This window comes from Colius striatus, chromosome 8, assembly GCF_028858725.1.
Source record: "Colius striatus isolate bColStr4 chromosome 8, bColStr4.1.hap1, whole genome shotgun sequence".
Taxonomy (NCBI): domain Eukaryota; kingdom Metazoa; phylum Chordata; class Aves; order Coliiformes; family Coliidae; genus Colius; species Colius striatus.
This window is the reverse complement of record NC_084766.1, coordinates 30,534,763-30,544,483: the sequence shown is the minus strand read 5'-3', so window position 1 is coordinate 30,544,483 and position 9,721 is coordinate 30,534,763. Positions and strand designations below refer to the sequence as shown.

At 42.2% G+C, this 9,721-nt stretch overlaps 1 protein-coding gene across 5 annotated transcripts in view; it reads left to right on the top strand.

Moving 5' to 3' along the window:
- The first annotated feature begins 4,298 nt into the window (after window positions 1-4,298).
- CCDC186 (coiled-coil domain containing 186) overlaps window positions 4,299-9,721 on the top strand; it is a 36,173-nt gene continuing 30,750 nt past the window's right edge. For 2 of the 5 annotated variants that reach the window (XM_062001132.1, XM_062001131.1), the window contains exon 1: window positions 4,544-4,648. The gene's annotated coding sequence lies outside the window, so the exon portion shown is untranslated. Of the gene's footprint in view, window positions 4,319-4,543; window positions 4,649-4,807; window positions 5,001-6,365; window positions 6,447-9,721 lie in introns of those variants that run through there. The other 3 variants (XM_062001135.1, XM_062001134.1, XM_062001133.1) reach the window with 3 other exon arrangements.

The window sequence follows — 9,721 nt, the reverse complement described above, 5'->3', positions numbered from 1 at the left end:
AGGAATCTGGACTATTTTAGTGCCTATACCGTTGTCATTATTATTAAAGTGAATAAAATCAGTAATGGATTTTATTCTTACAAGTTATATGGGGCAAAGAACAAATATCTCTGTTTACAGAGAAGAAACTGAAACACTGCTATTTAACCTTAAAGTCATTTAGAGTCCGCTTGTGACAGCTTTTCAGTCGAAATCTTCTAAGTCTAGGGTCCTGTCTACCAAACTGTTGTTCCCTGTAAAGCATTCTTAGAAGAAAAGAGAACATCAAATTTTTGTAGAGTTTTTGCAGGTATTTTAGGCAGAGGAAGTACCCCTCATGGCTCCAATGAACCTCTAGAGCTCAGCAGCAATCTTAGCAGAAGCTGACTGTATCAGAGGCTACTCTGAAAGCAGGAGGAGAAATTACGTAGGATTAGGTGGAGTTTCAGTAAACCCACCTGCTAAATTGCCCAGTGTTTCTTATCAGAGTAGGCACAGTTGCATACAGGAGGTTGTGGGGAAACAGGGCAATTTGTGATCATACAGCCTCCATTATCTCCCTGCACCTTGTTATTCTGTCTCCAAGATTAGCCCAATCATCATCAAGCCTAAGACGAACAAATACTAGTGAGACATGAAGAAATACTTATCTGTCTTTCAAGCCTCTCTCCAAAAAATGATTTTATTATCTTTGTGGCTCTAAAATAGCTGGGTTTCTAGTACATTTAGCTGGCTAGCCATTCTGATCCACAGGGCCTGCTGAATCAAAACAATGCTGCCACTCTGAACAGCCTCTTGAAATGAAACTAATTAACACTGTAGACTGTGCTGGAAGTATGTTGACAGGGTGCAATGAAAGGGAAAATCAAGTATCCCACTAGAGACAGAACTTTATCAGCATGTGAACTGGCACAAAGTTTTCTTGCTGTTAGAAGTTGCAAAGAATGATGGTGACAAGGCAAATGTTTTCATTGTTTTTGTTTTTTCAGTGTCAGTCATTTGGGACTTTCCATGCCTCAGGGTGTTGCAACAAGAAAGGGCAGGAAATAACAGGAGTAAAATTAATTCTAAAAAAGAAAATGAAAACCCCAGGTTTGTCTGCAGCAGTGGAAAAAGATAAATGTGAAGGAGTGTCAAGAGGCAACTGGGAGAGTGCTGTTAGCATGGAGGCTGATCAGGATCAACATCACAGGAACTGCAGGTGGTTGATGTGGCTTGCCTGCAGTTTTTAGTGACAGCTTTGGGCTCGCCTACATTTAGGTTTTGTAATAACTGTACCAGGGTGTCATTAGCTCTAATTTGTAGAATCTAAGCGCCTAGGAACTATCTGGGACACCACTGTGCTACATGCTGAACAAAGGGCAGTCCAAACAATACAAAATGAAAATAGGTTTTCCCAGGTATAACTTACAGCACTTGTATAATCACAGTCACACTTAGGATTTACTGTGCATAGATTAGACGTGATAGTGGTGGCAAAGCCTTTGCCTTGGGACTGCAGCTTGAGCAGAGATGCTGTCCCTACATGGCACATGGAAGGAAGATGAGGCTCCTCTGCTTTTGGATGGTGCTCTCTGAAGTCCTCTGGCAAACTCTGCTTATTTAGAATAAAATAGTTAGACAATGAAAGTGATTCCCAATGAAGAAAATAATAACTTTATATGAAGTAAAATCTTGTCATGCTGTGAAATGCAGGAATCAGATTAGCCTGTAGTGATTACATTATACTACACCAGCCTTCTGAGGAGTGCAGAGGATGGGGGTCAGGCAACCTGGGCTCTACTCCCAACTCCTCTTTGGTGATGCCAGCCACAGCTTTCAAGATCCAGTGGTCCCACAGGCACGTGGGTGTTCTGCACATTTGCTGTTTCAACTGCCTTCTTGTTCTCCCTTAAAGTAGAGTTGCTAACATTTTTTTTTTAGTTGTAGGAGAAAGCATAGAATTGTAAGCCTCTCCAGTGTGCAAATATATGCAAATATATAGCTATGCTATATATGATTAACAACATCACCTGGAAATGGAGCAATTACATGAACACTTTTTTCTTTCAGAGCTAATGAAGCACAAGCCAGAAGCCAGAACTACAACCTTTTGAAAACATGGACCAAATTCTGCTTCTGCCGCTGCAATGCAGACCTTATGTCTGCAGCAGAAGAGAAGGCTGTTGTGTATGACTCTGTATTTCAGATGGTAAGTTCTCTCACTCAGAAATTGTCTTCCTCAGCATTTGTACATGCCAAATCTGGCAAAGTGTTGCCATCATTCGGTCATTCTTATTTAATATGAATGCAGACAGTTTGGGGAAGGGGCTCTCTCTATATCCTGTCATTATCATTCCCATGATATTTGTGGCTGCCTCCTGGGAATGAGATACTGTTCAGATGAAAACTTGGCCTAGGGACAGGTATTATAAGAAGCAGAACCATCTGGGCATCAATGCTGGGACTAGAGCTGTGTGAAGTCCAGCTGAGTACATAAAAGTTATTTTTATCTGCCTTTAAGGAAGAACTCTGGCTCAATATTCTTAACCTGATTTCAGTCCTGCTGAAAAAAATAATTGTCCAAAATAAACAGTGAAAATCAACTGAAATTCTGCGGGGTCTGTTGGGACAGACAAGCCACAGACGATTAATGTTGGTGGGACTGCAGACAAAGGATACAGCAAAGCAGAAGCAGAAATGTTAAGGAGCTGGAGCTAGGGTACAGTGATGTCTCTGCATTAAAAGTGAAGACTGAATGAGAGGCATTTGGGCTCTCAAGTGACAGTGTTACAGAGCAGAGAGACTGAGTGAACTTTGCTGCTCCTCTGCGAAACAGAAATAGGAACAGCAAGGAAGCATTCCAGAAAGGAAAACTTAGATTTGGGCTGCATGGCATTTAGCAAGTGAGTATTGCATGGCACTGCTTTCTGAAAATGGACAAGTTTTGCTTATCTGTATCCTACATCTGATTTTTTTAATGTATTTTTAGCAATGTGGAATGTACAGCATACTGTAAGCAAAGATAGGGCCAGATTTTTGCTTGCAAAATAATATCTGGAGATTAAAGCTGAGGCCACAAGTTCTCTTCACAACCTACTCTAGTTTATGCTCTCACCTGAATAATATTTTTAAAGACATGCTTTCATCTGACTCCTTCGGTGCTTTAGAAGTGATGGATAGGATATTAATGTTTAATTATCTGAGGGACTATTATCTTCCCCCAAATAATGCTCCCAATTTATGTTCGTAAGTAAGCTTATGCAGCACCTCATCTTTTCAGAGATCTAATATATGAACTGGACTTTATAGGTATGAAGCATATAGGTATGTGTATGGTTTTAATATGTATGTAAAAGTAAATTAGACAAGATAAAGGAGCAATCTGTTCTAACATCGAAATTAGCCCAGCCATGATGAGGGAATTGGACTAGATACACTCCTGAAGTTCCTTCCAACTCAAATTATTCAATTGTTTTAACTTGCTTTTCTATTCCTATATTTAAGAAGTTCTAGCAGGAAAGATGCTGATGCTTACCTGATCTCTGTAGTAAATACATCTGTTCTCCCTTGTCTGCTAAGGTGGGAGTTTAAAAAACCTTTTTTTCTAGTAAATAAAATGACACTTATGTAGTGCTCTGGGTTCCAAAAAGCTTTGTGTTCCATGGTCAAATTGCTGCACCTAGCACTGAAATGTACTGTGGACTTTTGATGTCCAAAACATTTTCTGTACATCTTTTTTTTTAACTGAAGCTGGACGCAGGTGGGTGCAGAGGCTTTTGATGTTGTGTGTAGGGTTGATTCTGGCAGATGAGATGCTCTTTACTTAGAAGAGCTCTATTAGTCATTCTTTGTGCACTGATCTTGTGAAATGAGGAGGTGTCTTTGTGACCATCTCTCAAAAAACTGTTGGGCTAAAGAATTCCTAAATGGCAGCTTCTCAGGGCTGTGGTTTTGGGTAGTGCCATGAAATGCCTCACAGATCCCTTGCCCAGAAAAGTTATGCCTTTAAAGAAGGGAAACCATCCCGAGTGAAGTAATATTTCTACACATGCACTAAGTTATCTTAGGTGTGAAATTCAGCGACCTCAGTTCCTGGAGCTGTAGCACCTTCTGCTCGTGTTGCGTTTGGTTCCGTTCAGCCTGCCCACAGTGAGCTCTCTTTTGGCAGAGACTGTGGGAACACAGCGGCAGTACACGGGCGAAAAAGGCGGAGAGAAGGGTCGGGCCGTCACCGCGGGATGCTGCGAGCAGTTTCTGGCTCTGGGATACCCCCAGGGACAAAGATGTCCCACCGGCTCCTGTACCAGACTGCCCTCTGTCAACGTGTTGGGGGGATTCCCTTTGAAGAAGTGCCAAGGTGAGACTTGGAGAAAAGGCGTGCTCGTCGAGACAGCTGGCGTGAACGGCCATTCGCCCCATCGCAACAGGCCCACGGCATCCCACAGCCCACTCGCCCCCTGGCCTGAAGACGACGCTCCCGCGCCGGGCCGGCCCGTCCCGGGCGCGCCCACTGCGGGCAGGCCGCGGGGCTGGGACCGCCCCCGCCCGCCCCCGTGCCGGGCCTGGAGCTCCGCCCGCTGCCGCCATCTTTGTTGATGTGTCAGCTCGCCGGGACGGCGGCGGCTGGCGGAGCGTCCCGCCGCCATGGGGGAACTGCCGCCTTCCCTGCTGGCCTCGTAGCGAGCGGGTGAGGGGCCGCGCCGGAGGGCGGAGAGGCGGGCGGGCGCGTGGGTGCTGCTGCAGCGCTCCTCAGCCCCGCGGGCGCTGCCCGGCTCCCTGAGGGGGGCGAGGCGGGACGGGACGGCTCGGCGCTGCGCAGCGGGCGCGGGGAGGGGGCGGCGGTGCCGGTGAACCGCTTCGGCCGCCTCCTGCGGCCTGCCGGAGGCAGCAGGCGATTAACCCCGGGGGAATCGGGGCCGCGCCGACCTGGCAGGGGCCGCGGGGGCGGGAGAAGGTTTCCTCCGGGTGCCCTGGCGCCGCGGTGGCCGCTGCGAGGGGGTCTGCGGGTGCGGGCGCTTGTCCGACGGAGGTCGCGACAGGTGAGGCTGGGACTCTGCAAGGAGGAGAGGGGCGGAGGGACTTGAGGTCCGTGGGGGTGAGGTCCTACCTTAGCAGCACCTTCTGAGCCAGGACTTCCTCAGCCGGTAGCTCTAACAACTGTGCTCGCTTGTAGCCTCTTTGTTTCTTGACATCTTTCTGTTCCACGTTATTAATTAGGTTGTCCTGTTTGATTGGTTGTGTGTTGATTTCACTCTATGGTTAAATAATTAGATAACAAAACCCAGTAATTGTTACACTATTGTGAAGGCTTTTAGAGCTGGCTGCAGTGCTGCCGTAGAGTATATGCCCTTGTTTTTGCAGATGGCATTTGCTTGCCCTTTATAGGATTGAAAGCGGGAAGCTTTACTGCAACTTCAGCGAGATGATTGTGATGTAGACTTGCAGATTTTGGCTTTTGTCCTGGAAAATGAGCTACACAGGTGAATGATGCGTGTATACTTCCAGTGAGACTCTGTGCAGATCAGGGGAAGATCTATTGTGGAACTGAAATCTGTTGTGTAAGATTAGAAATATGGTAGTCTGTCTTTATTCCTGATTTGCTTTATCTTACACAACAGCTTTTCAAAAGTTAAAATGCTGCAAGCAAAATAAACTAAAAAATACCCAAACATTTTTACATTGATAAGGAAACATAATCACTGTAGTTAGGGACTGCTATGAAAGCTTATGTTGCCATTGGTTAAGCTCTTCAAGTATGAGAAACTGAAAGTCTGAAGGTGTTTCAAGAGACTCAGTTTGAAATGTCATCAGTTTTATGAAAAAAAACAAACTTACTCTGGATTACTTTTGAGTCCTCTTCTTTTTCTAACATTCTTCAACCACCGTTTCTTTCCATGGCTTTAAAACGGTGTTTTGCATTGTCTTATAAGACTTGATCTGGGATTGTTGACAGATGTTTCTTAGTATTGTGAGAGTCACTATTTTAAAGCATTGAGGAAAGGATTGAAGAACCAGATACAGAGAATGGTTTCTTTAGCCCTAATTAGCAGGGATGCTACTTATCACAACCTAAGGCTTATATTGAATTTCCTGAAGCTGAAACTTTTAAAGAACTATAGGAAAAAAGCAAGCACTTTTCTGGATGCAGTAGCATTATTAGGGCAAATACAGTAGTCTGCAACTTTTGTTAATATGTAGGCTCCAGTAGTTGGCGATATACTGTACTTAGTCCTGCATTGGCTTGTTCTGAACTTACTTTATTGTTGCCAAAAGCAATGTATTAAAACCTTATAGGTAATTCTTATCTTCAGATTTAGACCACGACCCTGCTACTGCAAGTTGAGTGAGGGTGGGAAAAATCTCCTCAGAAGCAAATTGTTGTCTGAATGGAAAAGAAAAAGCAGAGTTGAAAGCATGATGCTAAAATCCTGAAAGGTTACAGTAGCACTGATGCTGGTTATCGCATAAGTTGCTGAGTGGTGTAGGTAAGACTGATTTTCTTTATTTGGAAGAATGAGAGGTTTTTTTTCTCTGCTGAAGATGCTTTACTATCAGAAGATTACAATCTTTAAGTATCCAAGTCTCATTTGAAGATCATAGTAAAAGAATGTTGTTGCTAGTGTATTGTTTTTCCTTCAGACATAAGCTTCCAGCCTTGGGACTAGGTTGACAAAAACCCAACACTCTCAGTAGGAAGAGAGTGTTGGGAACCGATCCAGTCCAACTGGTTAAACCTTAACTGATGAACTTTATCGTGGTGGTGTGCTGTTACTTGACTCTGTTTTTGGAGTTAATATGACAATACTAACCACTTCCATGAGATTGGTAGAAAATCTAGTGATTCCTTGAAGGAGTTCTATACAATAAAATATCGTTCAACTCTCTTAACTTGTGACACAAGCAAAGAAGAACAAAGATAAAGTTTGGGTAAACTTTGCCTTCTAATGTACTTGACTGTGTTAAAATAATTGATGGTAATGCTGAGCTTTGCACCTTGGCACTGGGTGCAACCTGTGTTTATATAAAGTCAGATTAAAAAATAATTGAGATAAGTAATAAACTGCTAAAAGCAAGGAAATACTGAGAGTACTCACTGTGTATACGCTCTGTTCCGCTCCCCTCCCTGCAACCATGTACATCAAAGCAAGTCTTTGTGTGCTCTGAATCAGGGAGCTGCATCAAGTTCTGCCTGGATTAGACGACTCAGTGGCTCAGTACACACACAGCCAGCTTTTCCACTTCTACTGAGAGTCACAGATGTCCTGGCTGTATTGCAGTCCTCAAGCTTTTCTGTGTAGATTAGACCACATTTGGTAACATCTTCCTTCTCAGCAGTATGAGGTGATATCCCAGTAATCTTATTTATAAATCAGTACTCTAAGGCATCATCTTATATTCAGTCTTGGGCAAAAGTGAATTCATATTGGGAGACCTAGTGTAGGTGGGAGTCAGGTGTGTTTCTTTTGTTTCCTGTATAGTAGAATCTGTAAATACAGGAAGGCCATCAGTGTGTGAGACCATGGCCACCCTCTGTTTTGTGTAGAACGTAGGCAGTGGTCATCAACCTGATTTCTTCTTGGAGCAATTCTTTTTCTGTTTTTTTGTTTTTTTTTTTTCTTGGATGTTGTGATGCTTTCCTATCCAGTTCATGTCCTTTTGTTACGTTTCATCACTTCTAAACTTGTGTGACTTGCTGCTCTGCTTACCTTTACATGTGGAGATGTATCCAAATGCATTTCAAACAGTCCATCTGGATTTGTGTTTATCCATCTCACACTAGATTATGTAATCTACCTGGTTTTGTGAATTTTTCTATCCCAGTCCTATTTGGTTGAGTTGAAACCTTTGATTTGTTTCTCTACACAACTAGTACACATTAGAGCTGCATTTTGTACCTTGTCATGTAAAGCAGAACTTCTTTAGCTGAATCCTTGTTTCTTTATAAACTTCAGTAGAACACAGAGTTCTTTCTGGGATTTGAGTTTCCTCTTTTGCAGTATTATTTAGTGGCATAATGCTTAGTTTGGGAAAGCCGTTTGTTGTGTAGTTACCTGTAGTTTGCATGATATCTTTTAGAAGTGGACTACTAATTGGAAACAACAGGAAGGTTTGTTTTGCTACTTGGTGTGATGAGCAGCGGACAGTAGTGAAGAAATTTTGCTTTAGGAAAAAAAACCCCAAAAATTCAATAAGTGAAGCAGAAAGATGTGTTCAGTCTGCTCAGATTATTTTAGGTAAAAGTATTACCAGGGTTACACTACAGTTGACTGGTAACACAAACTGTAAAATTTCTCTTCCATTTTATTTTTAGTGTTACTGTCACATGAAAATCTTAGCAAGAGTTCTGGTGCAATGACAGATTGACACTGACTTGGGAAAGCATTTTAGTTTGCTCAGATAGTGAATATTGTCTAATAAAGATGTGAGAAGTTCCTGAAGAGATCCATCTTGGGTTTTACAATGAAAAACACAACTGTAAGAAGGAAAAAACAATTGTACCCTCAAATCCGTTATTACTTTATCAGTCTTGGTGGAATGTCGCTGTACATATGCTAGCATGTAAACTGTCCTAGAGCTGCACCTCTTACTGGAGTGTAAGAGGTTGGAAATGAAACTTGAATTGGAATGAAGTGGCAGTTCCTGTGATTCTAGCAATTGTCTGATTGTTAATGGTTACTTAAATGTCACTGTCTTGGGATAATGTGTTTAAAGGTAACGGAAAGTGCTTATTATTCTATTGTGATTCATCTAAGATTGTGTTTCTAATAGAGCATTTGTAGCATGATGTTTAAAGGAGAGGAACGGTCATTTGTGGAACAAACTATTCAGACAAATAAATTATGGTCTTCCTAGTAAGTGCTACGGCAGTTGTGAAGGTTTTTGCATGTAACTCCTTAAAGTCTTACTTTGGTTGCTGGTTGCTTCATATGCGTGGGACTTGTCAAGAAATCTCTAAATATCTTTATAATTCTCTTCAGTATTTCTCAGTTAGAAAATCCTGATTAACTCTTTGAGTTAAACTCAGTTTCCAGCTTTATACTGGATTATATTGCATCTCATGTTAACACTTGAATTTGCAATTGAAGATTGGCTAAATCGCTCATATTCCCTCTTTTTGTTGCCCAGAAACCTGTGAGAGGGAAGTGGGTCTGTAGTTGAACTGTTCAGGTGTTGCTGGTGTGCATTTCTTGCTTTTGTTTGGGTCTTTTGATGAACATCAGAGGATCTTTAACTGTTGAAACTTCAGTCGTAAGTCACTTCATAGATGCACAAGTTGAAATATGAGGCACCATAAAAAAAAATCTCTGAACCAGAGCTTTCAGTTTAAAATGCAATGATGGGGGAAAGATCCAACACATTATTGAAATATAAATAATACATTTAGTTTTGTTGAGGTGATGTATTTGTCTTTGCTTCACGAGCTTTAGTAGCTGCTTACATGAAGAGAGATGCTTCCAAGTTGGGATTCTGCTTGAATATTATGAACCACTTGTAAAAACCCGTCTGTGGATTGGAATTTAATAATACTCGTGCCTAACATGAGTGACTAGGAGGCAGAGTTAAGTGGTGGACTGCATATTGATTTTGCATGCACACTACAGTGTCCTGTTACTCCTTTTTAAAATCACCCTGTTGAATCACAGTTTCCAAGGGACCAGTGTGAACCTGCTGTCTCAGGATAGATTTAGGACATTGCTGATCTTTTTTTTTTTTTATATGAATTTTTGAAAATCATGTCAGGATAAAAGGTTCCATTTGG